General features: G+C 45.1%; 1 protein-coding gene across 1 annotated transcript in view; it reads left to right on the top strand.

The window, feature by feature from the left end:
• Positions 1-23,495, top strand: part of HSPH1 (heat shock protein family H (Hsp110) member 1) — a 735,818-nt gene that overhangs the window by 178,465 nt on the left and 533,858 nt on the right. The gene's annotated exons all lie outside the window — the stretch shown is intronic.

Here is a 23,495-nt window from a genome sequence, read left to right as displayed (position 1 = left end):
CACACTTTCGGATCCAGAGCTTGCTACCAACACTTTTTCTCGTCTTCTGATTAATTTTCCTCAAAACGTTTTCTTCAGCAGTTTGCAATGGAACTTGTCCAAAGACTACAGTGTTTAACCCTTGTGTGGAGTGTCAAAAGCAAATGTCTGTGACCGACTGCCATGAGGAATGTGTCTGGTGCCTTGGGTCCCTGCAAGAATCCAAGCCTTGCAGAGATTGCGCTTAAGTGGGGAGAGGAGTTGGCCTAACGGCTAGGGCGCTCGACCTTGAATCTGGGGAACCGAGTTCGAGTTTCAGCAAGTACTGAACATCCTGTAATTCTGGGCAAATCACTTAATTTCCCCTTGCCTAACAAAAATAAATGTGTCCTCATGTAACGTAACTGGTGCTATGTAAATCGCTCTGATACCCGGTACCGGGTCAAGTTTGCGCTATATAAAACTCTGTAAAAAAAATTGAACCCTAGGCAATCCGGAACTGTTAATCTAAGCTCTACTTCACTGAATACCACTGAAAGGCATGAAAGGTCCTCCTCACACTCTGAGTCAGTCCACGTCTAAAAAGAAAACCAAGAAGTTGTACCAGGATTCTCCCTCGTCCCTCCACTCTCGATCAGAGAAGTTGTGGGTATGACAAGGTGGCTCTCTGTCCTGGTCTTCTCTCCAAACCCTCGGACGATGTCGCAACAAGTTGAGGCTTTTATGTAATGCATGTTGCTCATCTTTGGCACCCTTTTGGCTCCCTCTGGTCTGCCTCTGGGCCCCAAGTATCCGAGAAGGCCTCCAGGTGGAATACCATCGACAGATCTGTTTTCAATGCCGTCTGTGCCTCCTGACTCCACTGCGGGGTCCGCACCAACTTTTGGGCACACACCCAACCTGACTCTGAACCCAGTACCAAAATCCAGTTCCAGCCATGTCGACGCCAGCACCAAGAGGAGGAATACATTGTTTTATCTGAATCGGAGGCAAACCCATCAGAGAATGGCTCACACTAGGGTTGTGTTCTAGCTCCCCTGCAGTTTAGTCTGTTTGATGTGGACCTTCCCCAGATTAGTGCCGCTCATAGTTTTCCCCCTAAGATTGGAGGTAGACATATTAGTTGCCCTAGGTATGCGGAAGATCTGGTGGTGATGGATCTTACGTCTATAGGGCTCCAACGTAAATTAAATGCACGTAGCTTTTATTGCTTCCAAAAACCAACGGAGAAAACAAAGAAACACTGTTTTTCACAAGAAAGAAAAAGAGATTCACTTAATTTCTAGGTAATGCATGGCTGGAGAAGTCCGATAGTACTTGGATGATTTTCTCAGATGATCCAAGTTAGGATAAACACCTGGCCTTCTGTAGGCTTGTATTGATAGCTGAAGTTAATGGCTTGCAGAGGTTCGATCAAGCCATTAAGTAAAGTCATACAGGGTAAACTAATCCACCAGGCCCCCTACGAGGCGGAGGTGCTGGAAATAGATAGAAGGGTCTCATGGGAGGGTTTAAAAGGTAGCACTATGAAATTGCTCCTTGATCTACCCAAAAATGTAATGGTCAAAGCCGTAAGGAGGTAGTTGAGGATGGGAACCAGACATTACAACAAAACTATTACAACGCATGCTATTACATAGCATGCTATTACAACTCCAGTGGCATTACATCGCATGCTATCACAACACAAGCCATTACAACGCATATGCTTTTACCACGCATGCCTTTACAATGAATTTCTTTTTAAAGGCATGAATGGTAAAGACATATGTGTTTTACATGTATGTATATGGTAAGTGTGTGTGTGTGTATATATATATATGGTAAATTTAGGGTTTAGAGTGGATTTAATTTTTTGAGTGTGAAGGGTAATTTTAGGGTTGAGGGTGGGTTTGAGTTTTGGGGTGCCAAGTGTAATTTTCGAGTTTAGGGTGTGTGGGTTTTGGGGTGCCCAAGGTAATTTTGGATTTTAGGGGGTTTGGGTTTTGGGGTGCAAAGGGTAATTTTGGAGTTCAGGGTGGGTATTAGTATTGGGGTGGCAAGGGTAACTTTAGGGTTCAAGGTGGGTATGGGTTTTGGAGTGCCAAAGGTCATTTTAGGGTTCAGGGTGGGTTTGTTTTTTTGGGTGCCAAGTGTAATTTTAGGGTTCAGGGTGGGTATAGGTATTGGGGTGCCAAGCTTAATTTTAGGGTTCAGTGTGGGTATGGGTTTTGAGGTGCCAAGGGTAGTTTTGGGGTTTAGCGGCTATGGGTATTGGGGTGGTAAGGGTAATTCTGAGGTTTAGGGGGTATGGGTATTCGGGTGGGAAGGGTAATTTTAGGGGGTATTTGGGTGGTAAAGATCATTTTTGAGTTTTATGGGGTATTAAAATAAAATATATGTGTGTAATATATTTATATACTCCAGTCGAGACAGGAGTTTCCGGTATATAAAAAAGCAATGTTTAGTTGGATAACAAACTGAAAAGAGGCCTAGGCCCATTTTCCTTTTGCAACCCCTAACCTTCGTTATGTAAAAGAGACCAAACTTGTCCCTGAACCAATCAGAGCTCCTCACCCTCTAGAACACACCTGAGAGAACCTTTTGTCCCTCAGATTTTCTACAGCACGTTGTGCTAGGGAGTCTCTTTTGAGCTCTGCTCAAACTCTGCTTTTTTCAACCTAATTGGAGAACTTTGTTCTAAGAAATTCACCTGGATTTCTTACTACTCTGGACTGTCTTCAACTACATTCTTTAGAGAATGTCTGTAAAGGAGAAGAAGTGTTTATTTAGAGCCTGTGCCACTTGTTCCAAGAAGAGGCTCTATACTGATGACCCTCATACTGACTGTATTTACTGTCTATACCCGGATCACCAGGCCAAAGACTGTAAGGTATGTCGCACTTTTTCAAGTAAGATTCTGAGGGATCGTGAAGGGCGCCTTTTGATATGGCTTCAAAAGCTAGAGGCCAGAAATGAGGTTATATCCAGTGATAGTGATGAGGCTGCCTCCTCAACATCTAGGAGATCTCAAAAGAGAAGAACATCTCCTCATACTCATTCCTCAGAGGAACGTCCTGAGAAGGCCCTAAAAAAAGACCACTCATTGGTCTTCTGGGCGCAGACCTTCAAAATCTCCTCAATTTGTGGAAACGGAGAGTAAAGGACATGCTTCTGGAGAAAAATCATCGAAAAAGTGGAGTTCTGAGCCGTCAAAATACCTCCTCAGGTCAAACAACCCTTCAGGAAGCCTCTTCTATGCCTCCTGAGGTAAAATCTAAAATACCTGCATCGTCGACGGAATATTCGACAAAGAAGTCATCATCGTCGATGAAGAAGATTGAGGTAAAGCTAATATCAAAGACACCATCATTGCCTATAACAGTTGCCTCTCCGTCGATGACGTCATCGTCGACGGTCGTGTCGACGCCGGTTACATCGGCGGCATCGTCGACGACTTCAACAGCGACGACGACAATGTCGTCGACTGGAACATCAACAATGGTGACTATGTTGTCAACGACGGATACAGCTCAACGCCTGGTGTCGACGACGGCATCAACGACATTAGTGTCGACGGCGATCTCGTCGACGGGCTCGTCGACGAGGGAAACTCCAGAAAAGCTGGGAATTGTCAGGAAGAGGAGGATTACACCAGAGATCACATCCCCAAGCAAAATACCTCCTCTGGTGCCATCACACCTACTAGAGGAGCAGGATTCAGAGGAAGAGGAGGACGGCAGACCCTTTGGATACGCCAGTAGTCCCTCACAGCTACATGACAAGAGAAGATTAAGCAAGCTATTTCTCAGAGTCACATGGTGCTGGGCTAATCTGCCACCGGCGCCGGGGATCGAACCGTGATCCCCAGATTCCAGCATCAGTCGCCTTGGCCGCGGCGCCACACCTCTCCCCTGTCCATGTCTCGCATCCTCGTTCCATCCCTACTACACCAGTCAGAAGCAGGGAGTCACTACAAGACGTTACACCTACAATTCCTCAAACAGTACACCACCAGGATCCTGTCACCACTGATGATGATGACCAGGAGGAAGGAGAAATATCAGATCCTAAAAAAGAATGGGATGATTACCTGATACCATCACCTGCATCTCCCTCACCAGTACCCGTTGATTCTCCGCCGGTAGACATCGGCGGATTCCATAATTTAATGGAAATAGCTGCAAAGAGGTTCCAGCTTCCAATGTCTACAACACAAACAGAGTGTTTCCTATATGATTTTAAGGAGCCATACCACAAATCAGTTTGGGCTATCCCGATTGTTAGCTATGTGTGGGAAGAAGGTTTAAAAGTCATGAAGACACCGGCGACAGTTACACCTGTGCTCGCTAGATTAGAGAAGAAATATACTGCGTTTTTACTGGGCCATCCCAAACCAGATCCTGTGATTTCTCAAGCCCCGCAACAAAAATCTAAGAATCCCTCAGCCCCTATATCAGCACCTCCTGACTGATAGGGGAGACGCTTAGTCAATGCAGGAAAGAGGTTTTTATCCAGGTCTGCTTTCCTAGTTAAAGCGGCAAATGCCCTTGCCATTCTGGGAAGATACGACAGGAAGATGTGGTGATATGGCACCATACATGGATCTCATCCCGGAGGACAATAGGCAGGAGGCGAAAAAGATTCTTAAGGAGGGAGAAAGGGCTTCGGTTGAAGTCATTGACTGTGCGATGGATATCACAACCACAGCCTTCCGGTCGCTTGGAGGAGCGGAGGTGCTACAGCGTCAGGGATGGTTAAGGGCGACTGCCTTTAGACCAGAGGTCCAAAATAAAATTTGGGATCTCCCTTTTGACTGAGATTTGTTTGGGAAACAAGTGGATGAGGCACTTCAAGGTATCAAGAAAGATACAGATACTGAAAAGGCCCTAGGTACACCACAGTACCGTAAAGTGCAATTCCGGGGTGCCCGAGGTAGAGGCCAATCAACCTATAGAGGTGGTTACCAATAAGGAAGATACCCCTCTTATTCCTCATCATCATAAACCATACCATCAACAATATGGTCAAAACAAAAACAATCCGGGTGCTATTCAAAGTCTGCTCCTAGAGGGCGGGGAGGTCGTCAAGGAAAGGACAATGTTAGAAGACAATGACAACCTTCTGAATCCGGTTACATGTATTCCTTCCCCTCCACAAGTTCCCCTGGGTGGAAGAGTTGCTTCTCATCTGCATCATTGGCAGAAAATAACGACAGACAAGTGGGTCCTCAATATAATACAATTCAGACATACGCTAGAATTCCATCAATTCCCCCCTTGGACTCCACTGACAGGTCAAGAGATCAAACATCTATCTCAGTTGCGTCGGGAGATTCGGACAATTCTCCGAAAGGGAGCAATAGAATCGATGCCGATCTCCCAAAAAGGAAAGGGGTTTTATTCCCGTTTCTTCCTAGTCCGGAAGAATGCTTTCCAATGGCGTCGTATTTTAGACCTGAGATCTCTGAATGCTTATCTCAAGAAGCAGTCTTTCCGGATGGTGACCCTCCAAGACTTTCTGCTGCTCTTAAACCCAGGGGATCATATGACCACTCTAAACTTACAACATGCATATTTTCACATCCCCATTCATCCTTCCCACAGATGGTATCTCCGGTTTGCAGTAGTCAGAGACCATTACCAGTTCAAAGTACTACCAGGAAGATCACGTTCCTGGGAGCGATTCTAGACACCTCAGTAAACAAGGCACTTCCCTCCATTGAGAGGCAACTGGGTCTCATGTCTCTTGCCAAGAATTTCACAAGAAAAAAGTGTCTTTCGGTACGCAGGTACAAGTACTACTAGGGGCAATGTCCTCCTGCATACCTCTCATTCATTTATGCCGACTAAAAATGCGTCCATTACAGGCAGAACTGGATCAGCAATGGCACCAGGCAGAGGGATCCTTCGACAAGGTGAAGATCATGCCGTCTATTGTGCAAGCAGTAGCATGGTCCACCCACAAAAGAAAAATTTTGGCGGGGTCTTTCCTTACTGACCGAACCGGCTCCATTGGTACTTAACACCGATGCATCTCTGGAAGGATGGGGGGCATTCCATCAGGACCTACAGATCAGCGGTCGGTGGAAACCACAGGAACAACAGCTTCACATCAACTTGCTGGAGCTCAAAGCGGTTGGCATTGCTGGCTTTCCTACCAAGAATTCAGGGAGCATCTGTTCTGATAAGAACAACTGCGATGCATTATCTCAACAAGCAGGGAGGTACAAGATCACTTTCTTTGTCGCAGGAAGCACAAAAGATATGGAAGTGGGCTGTTCAACATGGAGTGTCTCTAAAAGAGGAACATCTTCCAGGAGATATGAATGTCAGAGCGGACACTCTCAGCAGACTGAAGTCGACCTGCCACGAGTGGGAGATCAACCAGGACATCTTGCAAAGCATCTTCTTCAAATGGGGAGTTCCGACAGTGGATCTGTTTGCGACAGATCAGAACAAAAAATGCCGGTTCTTCGCAAGTTGGCATCAACAACGGGTATCTTGGGGGAATGCGTTTTTGATGGTATGGTCAGGAGTTTTTGCCTACGCCTTTCCTCCGATTTCCCCTCATGCCACGCGTTCTCACAAAGATAAATAAGGAACCATACAAAGTAATACTGATAGCTCCTTGGTGGCCCAAGCAACACAGGTTCATAGAGTAGCTCCTGCTGTCGGAGGATCATCCGATTCGTCTGAAACCAATACCATCACTCTTGACAATGTCCTGGGGACAGCTGCTTCATCCAGACCCGAAATTTCTGTGCTTAGCGGCCTGGCTCCTGTATACTGCAAATTTCACAACCTAGATATTTCTACAGTATGCAGAGATATAGTAGCAAATGCCAGAGCAGAAATTACAAACAGGACATAGGATGAAATGGAAGAGATTCTGTTTTTGGTGCCAAGAAAGTAATATTCATCCTCTAAACTCAGCAGCACATGAAATGATTTCATACATTCTAATGTTAGCAAAATCTGGTTTGGTCCATGCTTCTATTAAAGTAAATCTTGCTGCAATTTCTCGCTATAGAAGAACTTTCCCTGGTCCATCACTGTGGTCTGAAAGAATTATCAAACAGTTCATGAATGGATTATTTCTGACTTTTTCTCCCATAAGACCTCCCCCACCTCTCTGGCAGTTGAACATTGCTCTATCTCAATTGATGAAGTAGCCCTTCGAACCGATTCACAGGGCGGATCTGAAATTCTTATCCTGGAAAGTAGCTCTTCTAATAGCTCTCACTTCAGCCAGAAGAGTGGGGCAAATACAGGCTCTCTCGATACAAGACCGTTTTTTGCTGTTCAAAGAGGACAGGATTGTTCTCGGGACTAATCCGAAATTCATTCCGAAAGTGCCGACATATTTTCATCTGAATGAACCGCTGATCCATAAGAGGTTTTTCTCTCACCCGTCAACAGCAGCGGAAAACGCTTTTCGTTCATTAGATTTTCAATGCTGTCTGAAGTTCTACTTGCAAAAAACAAGGCCTTTCCACAAGTCTTCCCAACTGTTTGTTGCTTATAGTGCCCCCAGGAAGAAGTTTTCTTTGTCACAGAGGGGAATTGCCCGATGGATTTCAAGTGCAATACAGTATTGTCATCAGGTGGCGGGGAAGCCGTTGAATGCACGTGTTTGTGCTCATTCTACAAGAGCAGTGTCCACCTCCACTGCTTTTTTTGCGGGAGTACCTATCCAGGATATCTGCAGAGCTGCTACCTGGAAGAGTACGCATACCTTCACCAGACATTACTGCCTCGATGCACCTGCAGAGAAGGATGTGGCAGTAGGACAAGCAGTAGTGAGGAACCTTTTCCAGTGACGGTGAGCCCTCTTTACCATCCGTCCTTCCTTTGTTGGTGAAGTATGCACATTTTGTTGTTGTTGTATGTTGTAATATATGCAATTTGGGAAGTTTTTTTCTCTATATACATTTATATATGAAAACTGCTATTATCAAACTACATATGTTGCCTAGTTCGAGGTCTTAGGTAACAAAAATGTGCTGTGATTTACTGCTCGCTATTCAGATTCAGGCATGTGAATCTATGAAAGCTCCAATACTGGAGTAAGAAAACAAGTTACTTACCTGTAACTGTAGTTTTCCAGTATTGGAAGCTTTCATAGATTCACATGCCACCCACCCTCCTCCCCTGAGAGGCTCACCTTGGATTTAGCACGAAAGGTGTGTAAGGTACAATTGCACAAAAGTCTAACGGGCAAAAGGTTCTCTCAGGAATGTTATAGAGGGTGAGGAGCTCTGATGGGTTCAGGGACAAGTTTGGTCTCTTTTACATAACGAAGGATATGGGTTGCAAAAGGAAAATGGGCCTAGGCCTCTTTTCAGTTTGTTATCCAACTAAGCATTGCTTTTTTATATACCGGAGACTCCCGTCTTGACGACGGGGAATGATTCAGGCATGTGAGTCTATGAAAGCTTCCAATACTGGAGAACTACAGTTACAGGTAAGTAACTTGTTTTCTTACCTACCTTGAGCACTTTTACCAAGTGTATGCCTTTATCACGCATGCCTTTGCGTTGGAATGGCATGCGTGGTAAAGGCATATTTGTGGAAAATTTTGCGTTGTCATGGTAGGTCGTGGTAAATGTATTGGAGTAATAATAATTGCGTTGGCACGCTTTGTATTAGTACGCGTTGTAACATGAAATATTTGTTGAAGACCGTAGCCTGGAGTGCTTTGGTGGATGCAATAGCCTTGCACTTTTAGGTTCTTACTAAAAATGGAGTCCCCAGTGATAAAGTACCAGTGCTAATTCTCCCTGAGTAAATGTCCTACTTCCTTGGTAAGAGGAATCATCTGACAGTAATGCTGAAGTGCCTGGGAGTTCAAGGTGAATGTCAGGAAGTGGACGAAGCAGTACAAATTAGTCAAATGGAGGGTACACTCAGGTGATGGGCTGCGAAAACTATCTGGAGTGAGGACCTTCAGTATTTGTAGAGCAAGAGCTCAGTTGTTCCCTTCCTAAACTCGCAAGAGAGAATAGACTTTGCCCCGCACCTATTTAAAATCCCTGACAAGTTTCTGAGGAGTAAAATGCCAGGGCCGAAACCTATGGTCAGTGTCCATGTAAGCAGCCAGAAAGTAATCTGTTCTCTTCCAGGGGATCCTCATCAATAGTTTTAAGCACTAGAATATTCCCTCCCATGCGCGGGACCCTGGAAACACAATCATATATGTGAAAACATATGTATATATCTCCATATATATATATATATATATATATATATATACATATATATATTGTTCCTCACAAATGGTCACCAAAGGCGCGCTCACTGCTGGTTCGGCTTTCAGGTGGGTGACCACAACCCTGTGGCTATATGTGAACAATGAGAATACGCCGAACACCCAGAAGCGTTTCAAATCGTGTCCTTTATTTTCTGCAGTAGGCTCAGAGTCCATGACATGCCACTACGCGTTTCCAACCTCTGTTTTCATCAGGTGGCAATGACTCCTCCCTCGCCTTGTTTCCGCCGTGCCTCTAGATTGATGCTGGGCATCTTGGGAATTGTAGTCCCTTTTCCAAGTCATATGGAATTTCGACTTTTTCCAAAATACTTCTGCGCCCTCCTAGCACTTTGTATCAAGGGCCGCATCGGAGTCTCTTTCTCATACGGACATGTAGTAGTCCTACATACATATATATATATATATATATACAATAATGATGTAAGGACTTCCCTTCTATACTACAAACAAGACATAAAAAAACAGGGAAAAAACAAACAGAAAAGTATGTTTGAAAACTGCTTAGCACTTAGCATAATCCTGTAAAGAGGACTGAAATCATTGACAGCTCACAGGCTGCATTGTAGAAACATAGCATAGAAAAGCTGAAAAGCTAACCCTTAGCCACATAGCAATAAACTGGCACCGTGCCTTTAAGGCAGCCATGACCCCTAGCTTCCCATCATGCCTCAGGGGTGACAGTTAGGTCAGTTGTTCTTTCCGGCTCCTTCAGACAGGACCCTGGTTACACAGCTCTGCTTTTTCTGACTTTTAGTCAGAAATAATCTCCATTTTTTTTTTTTTAAAACCTTTATTTATGTAAAAGTGTACACCGCTATGCAGCCGAACATCCCGGGGGCACGGCAGCACCTTAAGGACACAATATCGTGGCACACACAGATCATATCTCCGGATAAGTGAGGTTTAATTTTTACTGTTAAATCAGGATGAAATCAAGAACGTAAAAAGCTCCAGTATAAAATAAAGAAACGTGGGGATCAGGTGCCGAACCGTAAGATATAGTCATACAATGGGAGGGCCAAACTAGAAAATCCTACATAATTAAGACGATCACAGTGAAGACATTGGCACTACGTCAAATGAATCAGGATAAATATGCATACCATTACTATGTGCACCAGTTAGGCGCCCGCCCATTGATACCAACAATGCAACAGTTATTGAGGCACAGGTTACGACAAATCAATAAAAACTCAAGAATTGACCCATTAGACTGATCCCAAGCCCAGAGAGAGGAGAAAGTGAAAGGAAAGCCAGAAAGATCAAGAGAAAAAGGGTCATAGAAACAAAAAAAGGAAACAACAATAAAACCCCTCCCCCAACCACCCACCCTGCACCCCTGCAGATGGCTATGGCCTACCCCCCCTAGCAGCGTGCCTGTCGCCCAGTATCAGAGCCCCGAAATATAGAAAGAGAAAAGAGATATTAAAGAAAAAGAAACAGAAACATTGAGGGGTCCCCAGTGCAGGCCCCCGCCCCCCCCCCACCGCCGCACAGCATTTCAAATACCCCAACGTTGTTACCAAAATGTCAAGTCGCCATACCAGCTCCACAAGTCACACAGCTAAGATGAGAGTCCCCCCGTGCAGCAACCAGAAAAAAAAACAGAGTACCATTACTCAACCCAGACCCACCCGGCCATAATCATAGACATATCCCAGTCCGTTTGGTGCAGGGTCAAAAAATCAAAGTACCAAAAGTGATGCAAGCAGGTAAGTCCGGAGGAAGGCAGGAAATCTTGTGGTATACCAGAACACGACACACCCGAAAGCCGTCCACAGCCCACTTAGGCAATTCCCGATCAGGAGAACAAAGTCCGGCTCAAAAAGATTAGTCATTTCGCTGTGTCTGGATTGCAAGACGATATCAGCCACCGGAGAAAGAGCATGAGACGAGACTCCGCAAACCGCACATCCGATGGATTTGACGATAAGTTTTGGAACGAACAGGGAGACCCCCAAATACAAACTCTCACTTCTCAGCCACAATTAAAGCCACATCAACACTCCACAGCCGTGTCTTTCCAAAAACTGTAAAGGGGATCACACAAGCGAAGGCTCCTAGAGAGAATACCGGCATCGGGCTTTCTCTGCAGTCCACATGTACCAGGGTTTGATCACCATAGCAATCCAATCCAGGTTTTGTCCTTCCAGTACACAGGGGGGTATCCGATCCTCACCCTCCGATGTTCAGTGTGCGCCACCATCACCACGGACAGGTACGGCTCAATGAAGGCGACATTACCAACCGGGACTCCCAGCATGAGTGCCGCTTGAGCGCGCACAAGAGCAGCCAGCCCGTGACACAAAAAGGAGCAAAATACCAACACCTCCATGTTGCACACAGTGCGGGTGCCATCCCCACTTCCCCACAGATGGTCACACACTTGCCCCCTGGATCTCAAAGGCGCTGCCAAAACGCCGTGTATCAACCGGCTCCGATCACCCGGAGTGCGGGACATAATCAGCTACCCGCAGGACACGCAATGCTCTGTTAGGGAGACAAAGAGCGGCGGCGCGTTTTTCCGTCCCACAAATCAGCAATCGGGGGGGGGCATGACTGGCATATAGGGATGGCATAGTGCAGATTCACCGGGCTCAACAGATCGAGTGCTGGATGCATACTCAGAGGTGGGCGGACCTCCATAGCGGTTGACCGGTCCCTTCCGGGTCTGAGTGGCCGTTGTTGTTCCACTCGCGGCCAGCAGCCGCATCACGCAGGGTCCCGGCTCCGGGACTCGTGCAGGCCACAATGCACGGGAGGACATAGCTCCGTCTCCAGGGCTCGGAGATCAGTCAGAGTCACACACAGCGGGGCAGTTCCCTCTCCGACATTCGGGAGCATAGTAGCAGCGCAGAATAGACAGCTGGATCCGGCGGTAGGGGAGGAAGGCCAACGGAGCCGGGAGCCCGGGCGACCATCTTGGTCGCCGGTCTGGCTCCGCCCCCAATCTCCAGTTTTTTAAAACAAAATTCTGACTTTGCCGTCTAACATCTTTAGAAGTAAGGTGCTGTCTTTTTTTGACAGATTTTGGAATTTTTTCCACTCAGAAATGCCATCTCTTTTTGACCCCTGCCCTTCTTGTGGAAAAAAAAGGCCAGGTCAGGCTCTCATGCAATCTGTATACTTTGTCTTCCTAAGGAACATGCTCCCAAGACTTGCCCACATTGCCAGTCTTTGACTAAAACAACTTTGAAAGACAGAGAAAGAATCCGGCTCTATGGTTTGGCTGAAAGGGATAGAGCATCTTCCAGAGGCAGGTCACCGGTGAGGAAAGGTTCTAAAAGGGCCTGATCTTCTTCCAGAAGCAAGATTCCACTCAGCTCTTCCTCAGCATTGGGCTCGGCGCTGAAAAAACCTCCACCGGTAGGACATGAGTCCACGAGAATACCATCGACCGCGGCGTCACTGTCGAACGAACGCCGAACGTCGACACATTCAGGTGCGTCACTTCATTCGCAGTCGTCAACCCGACGGCGATTGGCATAGAGGAATTGTGATTCCCCGCCATCGCCAACCCAGCGACGATCGGCGTTGAGAGTTGCAAGCTCTCCGCCTTCGTCAACCCGGTGACGATAGACGTCGAGGAGCAGGTGCCCTCTGCCTTAGTCAACCCGGCGATGATCGGCGTCTAGGAACAAAAGCCCTTTGCCGTCGCCGTCGAGGAACAGAAGCCCTCCGCCGTCATCAACCTGGTGACGATCAGCGTTGAGGTACAGCAGCCCTCAGCCGTCGTCAGCTCGACAACGATTGGTGTCGAGGAGTGGAAGCCCTCCGCCGTCGTCTGCTTGCCGAGGAACGTCTTCGAGGCACAGAGACACTTCGACGTTGACGGCAAGGCGATCGACGTCCAAGAATAAATTATACACGTCGCTGACTCAGAAAAAACCGACGACGAGATCAGACTCTCTAGCAGCTGGCCGAAAGTCGACGTCGAGAAGGAAATCTCATTCTGCGTCGAGGGGAGCTCCATCGGTGCAGGTCATACGCTCGACGTCAAGACCTGCGTCAGTGAGGTCTGGAGAAGGTTCTGTGGTGATGGTGACGGAGTCAGCTTCGCAGCACTCGTCCTGTCACTCCTCGAGGCATCAGTCATCCGAGCACTCACCCTCGGCATCTCCAGAGCGACGTTCAGATAGGTCGCAACGAAGGTCCCCTTCACAGCGTAGGGGTGCCTCCCCCTCTATTCATTTATCTACGAGATGGCTTCTTCCAGCCATCACTGGAGTAAAAACCCTACAGGAGCAACAAGGCGAGAGGAAGAGTACACCAGTCCGCTCCACAGGTCGCCTCTACAAAGATTGGTGCAAGAGGTGGACAAGTCTCCATTGGCCAGACGTAGGGACCGCGCAGGCAGGTCACGGGAACGCAAACCTTCTGGTTCTCGACACAAGAGAAGAAGATCCCCTACATGTTCTTCCTCCTCTACTCGTTCTTCTAAGAGGGACTACTCTCCCACTCTTTCAGATAGCCATCAATCAAGGATGTCTCCAATCGACGACATCAATACTTATCATGATGTTCTTCAAAGGGGAGGACAGAAGCTGAACATCGAAATGTCGACTCAAGTTGCTACAACGGTTATTTTTGAGACACTACATCAAAGATCAGCGTCTCGGCCCTTGCTCCCTTTAGTTCCTGGTCTTTTGTAACCGGTGATGGACATTTTTCTTACTCCATCTTCAATTAAGGCTATGCCGGCGAGAATCCAAAAGACATATAAGCCGGCAGAGAAAGGCCCTCTTTCTTGAAATCAGATCCGCCTGTATCTTCATCAGTCCCACCGGACAAGGAAAGTTGATCCCAAGATTCCTGGGGGTCAGAAGGTTTGTGGATCGGCAGCATCTTATCTTATCGTGTCTAGCGCAGCAGCTTTATTAGGCTGCTATGATAGGGCCTTATGGGACTTCTTGGACAGTTTCAAGGAAAAGCTTCCGAAGGAGGACCAAAGAGACTTTGAGGAAGTTATCAAAGAAGGATCCTTGGTAGGCAACCAGGTGATTAGCACAGCAGCAGATGGTGCTACGTTATCGGCACATTCCTATGCTCAAGGGATTTGTGCTAGTAGATCTGCCTGGTTGAGGTTAACAGCACTTAAACCAGATGCACAACAGCGGATCCTTAATCTACCCTTCTCTGGATCCTGTCTGTTTGGCGCCCACACTGATGAAGAGATGACGAGGATGAAGTCAGAGTTAGCTCAAGACGTGGCTTTTTCCATCTGATAACTCCATTGTCTGACTTTTTTCACTGTTACTTTTGCCTGGCATGGGATCTTGTTGCAGCTCGGGGACGCACTAGCTAGTGCAACCAGGCTCTTTATAAACTTAATTTGATTGATTGATACCCTCAAGGCTGTGGGACTGGAAAAGAAAAAAGAATTCAAGCGGTGTTAAAGGCCCAACCAGCGCAAGGGCTGCCACCAGAGGGTTCAAACCCCTCGGTGGTCTCAAAACAAGAACCAAGGCAAGTTGCAATTCCAAGGCCGTAAGTCAAACAGGGGCAGAGGAGGTCATCAGCAACAATCCTCCAACACGGCCAGTTCAGCAGAGAAGCAATGGAACACGAGCTTCCTCTAGCACCGTTGCCCACTCCAGTGGGAGGAAGTGTTTCAAATCATCTGAAAGAGTGGTGCAACATAACAAAAGATCAGTGGGTGCTCAGTATACTGTGCAATGGATACGCACTACGTTTTCGTGTGCCTCCGAAGGAGGTTCCTCCAAAAAGATCTCGTCCTCACCAGCTAAAGTTGCTTCGTCAGGAGGTGTCAACCCTTCTGCGAAAAAAGGCCATAGAATACCTCCTTCTCAGCGAGCAAAGGAAGTATATTCCAGGTACTTCCTTGTGCCGAAAAGAGATCAAGAGCACAAATTCAGACCTATCCTGGACCTTCGCTTGCTGAACAAAGTCATCTTGAAGGAGAAGTTTCGCATGTTGGCGCTTCATCAAATATGTCCTCATCTATGATAAGGAGATTGGATGTGTTCGATGGATCTCCAAGATGCGTACTTCCACATACCTATCATTCCACGTCATCGCAAGTACCTGCGATTTGTGATCGGCAACAAACATTATCAGTTCAAAGTCTTGCCCTTTGGGCTGAAATCTGCGCCACGAGTCTTTACCTAGTGCATGGCAGTGGTGGCGGCAGCTTTGCATCGAAAGGATCTATTTGTTTACCCATACTTAGACAATTGGCTGCTAAAAGGGCCATCCCCTCAAGTGGTAAGGAACGATTTTTAAGTTTGCTTGAGCCTGCTACACCGGTTGGGCCTTCATGTGAACATGGAAAAGTCAGTTCACCGGCCTACTCAGACGATCAATTATCTGGGCTCCACGCTGGATTCAAACATAGAAAGAGCGTTTCCTTTGGAGGAGAGACTTTTATCGATGTAGCAGAAATGCGATTCTCCCCTACATGCAGTTCAGCCAACGGTCCGGAAGGTAGCATCTCTACTGGGGTCGATGGCTTCTTGCATCTTTCTCATTTCCAATGCCAGGCTGAGAATGAGGCCTCTGCAACAGGACCTGGAGGACAAATGGGATCAGGCTTCAGGTCACTGGGAAGACAGGATTGTGCTCTCCCAAGCAGCAAAGTCATCCATTCTTTGGTGGACTCGACCGAAGAACCTCTTGGTGGGTGTCCCCTTCCATTAACCAGTTCCGGCACAGTCTTTGATCACGGATGCACCCCTGCAAGGATGGGGGCGCACATGGATTGCCTACAGATGCAGGGTCGGTGGTCCAACATGGAGTGGTCCTATCATATAAACATGTTAGAGCTACGAGCAGGCCGTCTTGCTCTAAATGCTTTTCAGCATTCGATGAAATCCAGCTCGATTCTGATTCAAACAGACAACACGACCACCATGTCTTACCTCAACAAACAAGGTGGTACACGCTCTCGCCCACTCTCCCTGGAATCCCAAGTGATTTGGCACTGGCTTCTAGCCCGAGGTCTCTCCATCACAGCAGTGCACCTCCCAGGGGAGCAAAACGTGCGAGCAGACGCACTCAGTCGGCACTTAGAAGATCAGCCAGACTGGGTGCTGAACGACGAGGTGGTAGCAGACATTTTTCGTCAGTGGGGTCACCCGTCAAAAGATTTGTTTGCAGACGACCAAAGCAAAAAATGCCAAGCCTTTGCGTCCTGGTTCTACCGGCCAGGGACGAGAGGGAATGCGCATTTGATGGACTGGCCCGGAACATTTGCATACGCATTTCCTCCTCCCCCCCCCTCATACCGAAGGTGGTGTCCAAGCTCATCTGATCCAACATGACGATGATCCTGATAGCTCCAGACTGGCCTCCCCAGTGGTGATATCCAGACCTACTACAGATGACGGTACGCCCCCAAAAGAGGCTGCCTTACAGATCGGACATGGTGACCAAGATGGACGGGAGGATTCTCCATCCCTGCCTTCCCTCACTGAACTTGGCAGCATGGATCCTGAGGTCGTGATATACGGACTCTTGAATATGCCTCAGGACTGCATGCACATATTAAAAGAGGCAAAAAGACCACCCACGAGAGCGTCGTACACTTTTAAGTAGAAGCGATTCTACTTATGGTGTGCACGTAACCATTTTAACCCTACAACTGGGCAGGAAGAGGTGATTCTTTCTTACTTACTTTACTTGGCCAAGTCAGGTTTGAAGTACTCTTCGATCAGGGTGCACTTGGCGGCCATAACGGCCTACAGAAGGTCTCCCCATCAGCCTTCATTTTTTTCAACTGCAGGTGGTCAAGAATTTCCTACAGGGTTTGAAGAAAGTGTATCCTCCTGTTCGACCTCCTTCTCCTCCTTGGGAGTTGAATTTAGTCCTTTCCAGATTGATGGGCCCTCCCTTTTAGCCCATTCATTGAGCCACTCTGCAACACTTAACATGGAAGGCTTCTTTTCTAGTGTAAATACCATGAGCGCGCAGAGTGAGATCCAAGCGCTATGTGCTAGGGAACCATATACTGTGTTTCACCACAACAGGGTGGTATTGAGAAATCACCCTTCTTTTTTGCCAAAGGTGGTGTCTGATTTTCATGTTAACCTAACTATTTCTCTCCCTTCCTTCTTTCCCAATCATGCCACTCCTGCAGAAAGGTCACTCCACTCCTTAGTCCGTAAATGGGTGCTCAAGTTCTATTTGGAGGGAGTCAAGGCTATAAGGAAATCAGACCAGTTGTTTTTAAATTATGGAGCCATGAGGACGGGCTTTCCAGCTTCCAAACGGTCCATTTCAAGATGGATAGTGTCCTGCATTAGATTGGCATACCAGTTGGCAAACAAACCCCTATTGTGGTCTCCTAGAGTGCATTCCACTAGGGGGAAAGCAGCTACAGTGGCTTTTTTGCATGATGTGCCAATGGCGGCGATTTGCAAGGCAGCAACCTGGAGATCGGTACATACTTTCACAAGGCATTACTGTCTCGACTCCAGAGCCGATACCCAAGTAGGCCAAGCCTCCTTGAGGAATCGGTTCAGATAATAAGATATCTGTGTTTTAAAGTTGGTTCATCTAAGCTTGATTAGTAGTTCCTTTTCCTATTGCCCGCAGGTGGTTGGGATGAGGCTTGCTATTCTATTCTAGTGCTTATGACTATTGATGAGGATCCCCTGGAAGAGACGGATAAGTTACTTACCTGTAATCCTAGTTCTCTTCCATGGGTATCCTCATCAAAGTCATAAGCAAGCCACCCGCCTCACCGGGCAAAGGAACGTTTCAAATGTCAATTCTTGGTGCCCTGGCCGTTGAGTCACCGCAAAGAACAACTGACCTAACTGTCTCCCCTGAGGCATGATGAGAAGCTAGGGGTCATGGCTGCCTTAAAGGCACGGTGCCAGTTTATTGCTATGTGGCTAAGGGTTAGCTTTTCAGGTTTTCTGTGCTATGTTTCTACAATGCAGCCTGTGAGCTGTCAATGCTTTCAGTCTTTGTTACAGGATTATGCTAAGTGCTAAGCATTATAGCAGTTTTCAAACATACTTTACTGTTTGTTTTTTCCCTGACTTTTTATGTCGTGTTTGTAGTATACAAGGTAAGTCCTTACAGCATTATTCAGATCTTAGTGTATGGAAGGCTGCTTTTACTTTTTATTTTGTATAATATATATGTATATATATATATATATATATATATATATATATATATATATATATATATATATATAGTGCTTACCCGGTGGCCAGACATTTTAAGTCAATACATAACAATGACTTGCAATGCCTCAAATATTTTGTCATAACATCTGTCCCCAAGCCACGGAGGGGAGGAGATAGGGACAAAATGTTAAGGAGAATGGAGTCGCAAATAATCCTTGAATTGGATAATACATTTCCCAATGGACTGAACACTACAGAGGACATGCATTATTTTCTATGAATGTTACTTTTATTTCAAATAGTTGGAGCTGATTAGAGCATCTTTAGGATTTCCTCCCTGCTTCTAAGTTTAGATATGACATTTCTATTTTCTTTTCCTTTTTCTCATTTTAGAATTATATTTATCAATTTTTCTTGGGTAGTTCACTTTGGGACATGGTTAATACAGCATAATGATTCTATACCTTACTTTCTATTTACAACATATAATTTAGCCACATTATTTACTAGGTATATTGTGGTTTTTTTTTACCTAGTATAGGTGGTTCTGTTGGTTTCCTTTTTTCCATTACTCCACATATAAAACAATTTGGGCTTATTAAACAATACTGCATTTATGCAGATAGAGGGTGTGATAGCCAAACCACTATGTTTAAAACCTTTTGATTGTGGGCTATTCAATGAGCTTAGTTATATGATGAAAAAAGGTTTTTTTCTCTATAAAAGCGTTATTTGCACATATAAGATCATTATGTTTGATAAATTCTTGCGTTTTTTTGCACAAGAGTCAAATGTTTAAAAAGCACTTTATTGCGTTTTTTGCACAAATTATGATAGTAAATACTTTGCTCATATTTATTGCGTGATTTGCACTAAATATATATAACAAAAGATGGAGAGAAAAAAACTGTTTTAATATCCAATAAATATGTTTGATAGTAAGGTTTTAATTTGCCTTCTAAATAATTGAATGTACAAACTGTATAGCTGTTGACGGTTTCTCAAAAAAAAATTGGTTTTAAGATACAAAAGCCGAAATTGCTGGTGGTCTAATCGATGTGCATTTATGCAGTAATGTTTTGAACAAAGTTTATTTAACCATGCAAAGGAAAGCAATACACAAAAAAACTAAAAAACTAAAATAAGTTAAAAGAAAGACAGAACATGTATAGAAAACTGCTGATAGTATGTCTTCCATGTCTATGATCACATGTGGTGTAGAAAAAATACATAAGAGAATGGCAAGCTCTGTACTGACGATCTGTGAACAAGGGCGGACGCCCGAAACGCGTCAGATTTAGCGGCTCCATTAAATAAAAATCTGTGTGCCAAAAATATCGGATTTGCATCGTCTTTATGCTCGCTGGTAAACGTGGAGGCGCAAGAGACGAAAGTGGTTCTATATGAGAGTCGGAAGGTAGTGGCTTCCGAGGCGAATTCACTTCCTACAAGTTGGCTGTAGTTTTCAACCAGCATCGGCATCTTTCTACAGCGGAATTTATAGCAGCAGTCCCCGTTTGAAACCAAGCACAGACCCGTGACGAAGGGAAGCGGCAGCGTGATCTTAATGGTCGGCGTCGAGAAGTAAAACCTGTTGCGGTGAGTGACTCCGCAATTTTCAACGGTGGGAAGGAATACACGGCACAAGCGGGGAAACTGTATGGTGATTGTGTGTGAGTTTCCGCTCTGATACAAACATTTTAAATAAGGAGCCGGCTGAACTATGTCAGCAGAAATACTACGCGTCAGGGAGGCGGCCGCTGATGCTCTTTTCTCCAATTTACCGAAAGTAGTAGATAAAGGCGGGGCGACAAAGGCACTGCCCGGTAACGGAGAAAACACCAGTGAAAGGCAAATACATTAATTATTAAAACGTTTGGAAAAATGTATGCGTCAGGAAGTAACCAAATGGTGGGAGCACAAGTCCCTGTCCAAGTATGTGGAGGAGGGGCGGGTTCCAAGAGGGCTTCGCATACTATTAGCCCCGAGCTACGAAAGACCAAATCCGGAGATGTTGAAGGAGTGGGGCCACAGCAATTTGGAGGCATCAACCAACTTAGTAAAAAATGTTTGTAAAATATGCAGCAATTGACAGAGATGTGCTTATGAAAGAAATTGATTAAATCAACAAATTGCTGGCGAAGTTTGAGCCTAATGTTTTGATAACCAAATCACGAAAGGAGATACAAGAGAGACTCTTAAAGCAGGAAGATAAGATCAAAGCCTGTAAGATCCAAAAATTTGCGCGTGACAAGGAGGATTACGCGCAAGGGCGAATTTACACTTTTGCACGTAAATATGAGAATGCCAAAAAATCCAAGCTCAGCCATGGAACCAACAAGCTCAATCCACCAGCCAAATGAGAGCATCCATATCCAATACTTTGGAAACAATGATGGATATTAGTGACATTGAATCCTTAACAAGTGGTTTGTCATCAGATGAGGGAAGCTCAACAACAAAGACATCAGTGGATACATTAAACGTGTTGGATTTGGGTGAAGAGGTGGATTTTTTAGTGGCAGATCGACTACAAACACTAAGGCCACGCAACAAACAGCAGCAAAAAAATCAAGAAATAACAAAAGTCGATGTGAGCGTCGCAAAAAGCGAAAAGCCTTACAAAAAAACAAAAAGGCAATTTTGGCGCAAAAAATAGCAAAGGAAAATACAATTATTAATTTATCAACAACAACTTTGACTGAGGCAGAAAACCAGCTTCTGAGCCTCGGTCTGACTTATTGTCCGATCTCGGATTTTAATTACACCAAAACCCGAGTAGATATCTTTTGTTACATACGCAAATTGAAGCTGCGGAAGTTTTTCAGTATTAAGGATGGCCTTAAGGAAGCGGAGAAAAAACTGAATAATCAGATAAGCATGGGGCTCTCAGCAGCGGATACAAAAATGTATCTCACAATGCACCAACTTGAACATAACAACACTGTTGCAGAAACGGATCAGGTATCAACGCAACAGGAACTCAGGGCTGCAGCAGTTATACAAACAGGGGCGAACACTAGTCCGTTCAAGCCCAAATCAAGCTTTGTGCCAAAATGCCAAGAGACGCAATCGATACCTTCCACGATGTCATCGTGGAAGATCTAAAAAAATTACATAAGGTGAAACACAGAAGAAGATACAAAAGTGAACAAGAAAAACAATACACATCCCTAATAAAGAAATTGAGTAATGACCATCAGATTATTGTCACTACTGCAGATAAAGGTGGTAAAGTTGTAATCTGGCAACAAAAGGATTGTATTGTAGAAGCATTACATCAACTTGGTGATCCTTTGTTATGCCAAGACAACTTTAAAACAATACAATGTGGCAAGAGATTAGCTCAAAGGTGCACAAGCAAACGGTCCCTGTCCCAGGGCGACCGATTATCTCAGCAATTCAAGGTGTTGCAGAACATATTACTGAATATATAGACTACTTTTTACAGGACCTAGTAAAAGACTTGCCTACATACATTAAGGACACCGGTGATTTCCTTAAGAAGATTAGAGATGTTCCTTGGACCGAAGATTTGGTATTCATAGCGTTGGATATCGAATCGCTGTATACTATTATAGAACATGACACTGGCTTAAAGGCCCTGGAACATTTCTTAGGAAAAAGGCCAATGCAATGCTATAATCACAATAAGATGGTCTTAGAACTAACATCATGGTGCCTTAATAATAAATTTTTTATGTTTGGGAATGATATTTATCTGCAAAAAAGGGGTGAGGCGATGGGGGCCTGCTTCTCCCCTAGCTATGCGTGTTTACAAGTAGGCTGGTGGGAGGAGCAGGTCCTCATGCTTACACACAGTGCAGTTTTTAATGGCCATGTTTTAAAGGGATGCGTTTTATTGATGACGTTTTTGTTTTATGGAAGGGCGATGTAAATAGTGCCAATGCTTTTGTTACAACAATTAACAACAATCATGAAAATCTTAAGTTCACATCTGTGATAAATAAGCATGAGGTGGATTTTTTGGATGTGAAGGTCTTTGTACATATGGGACATTTGGCAACTAAATTACACAGAAAGAGTACTGCAGGCAATATCACTATGCATGCCAGCAGTGCCCATCCAAAACATGTCATCAACAATATTCCCTTTGGATAACTTTTAAGGCTCAAACGTATTTGCAGCACGGAAGAAGATTTAGCCTTTTTTACCACTCAGGCATTGGAAAGATTCAGGCAAAGAGGGTATAAAGAGGGAATTTTAAAACAAGCTGTAAATAAAACTAATGCTCGATCGCGAGAATCTTTGCTCGAGCATGATGATTCCATCCACATAGAAACAGAGGCCATTGATCCTTCATTGGCTCCAAGGCTTATAACTACCTATAACCGCCAAGAAAGGAAAATTAGGTCCATTATAACACAAAGTTGGCCCATTTTGAAAACAGATATGGTTTTAGCCCCTAGATTACCAAATAGTCCAACAATCACGTATAGGAAGGGACCTTCCATGAGATCTCAAGTCAGTAGAAGTTTTCCTGAATTGAGCAAAAAACAAATGTGGCTACCGTCCCGGCTGGGATTTGTACGATGCTCCAGCTGTAGAGCATGTAGATTTGGGGTTACAACCACTGAGTACTCCACTCCGTTTAGTCCAGAAATATTCAAAATCAGGGGTTCTTACAACTGTAAGACTGAATATGCAGTATATGTACTGACATGCACCTGCGGTTTGCGATATATGGGGAGCACAAAGCTGCAGGTGCATGTCAGGATTCTCCAGCATCTGCGTGCCATCGTTAACAACGATAGTGCTTACCCGGTGGCCAGACATTTTAAGTCAATGCACAACAATGACTTGCAATGCCTCAAATATTTTGTCATAACATCTGTCCCCAAGCCACGGAGGGGAGGAGATAGGAACAAAATGTTAAGGAGAATAGAGTCACAAATAATCCTTGAATTGGATAGTAAATTTCCCAATGGACTGAACACTACAGAGGACATGCATTATTTTCTATGAATGTTACTTTTATTTCAAATAGTTGGAGCTGATTAGAGCATCTTTAGAATTGCCTCCCTGCTGCTAAGTTTAGATATGAAATGTCTATTTTCTTTTCCTTTTTCTCATTTTAGAATTATATTTATCAGTTTTTCTTGGGTACTTCACTTTGGGACATGGTTAATACAGCATTATGATTTT

The sequence above is a fragment of the Lissotriton helveticus genome, chromosome 8 (genome assembly GCF_964261635.1).
Source record: "Lissotriton helveticus chromosome 8, aLisHel1.1, whole genome shotgun sequence".
In the NCBI taxonomy this organism is placed as follows: Eukaryota; Metazoa; Chordata; class Amphibia; order Caudata; family Salamandridae; genus Lissotriton; species Lissotriton helveticus.
This window is presented reverse-complemented; position numbering and strand designations above follow the sequence as displayed.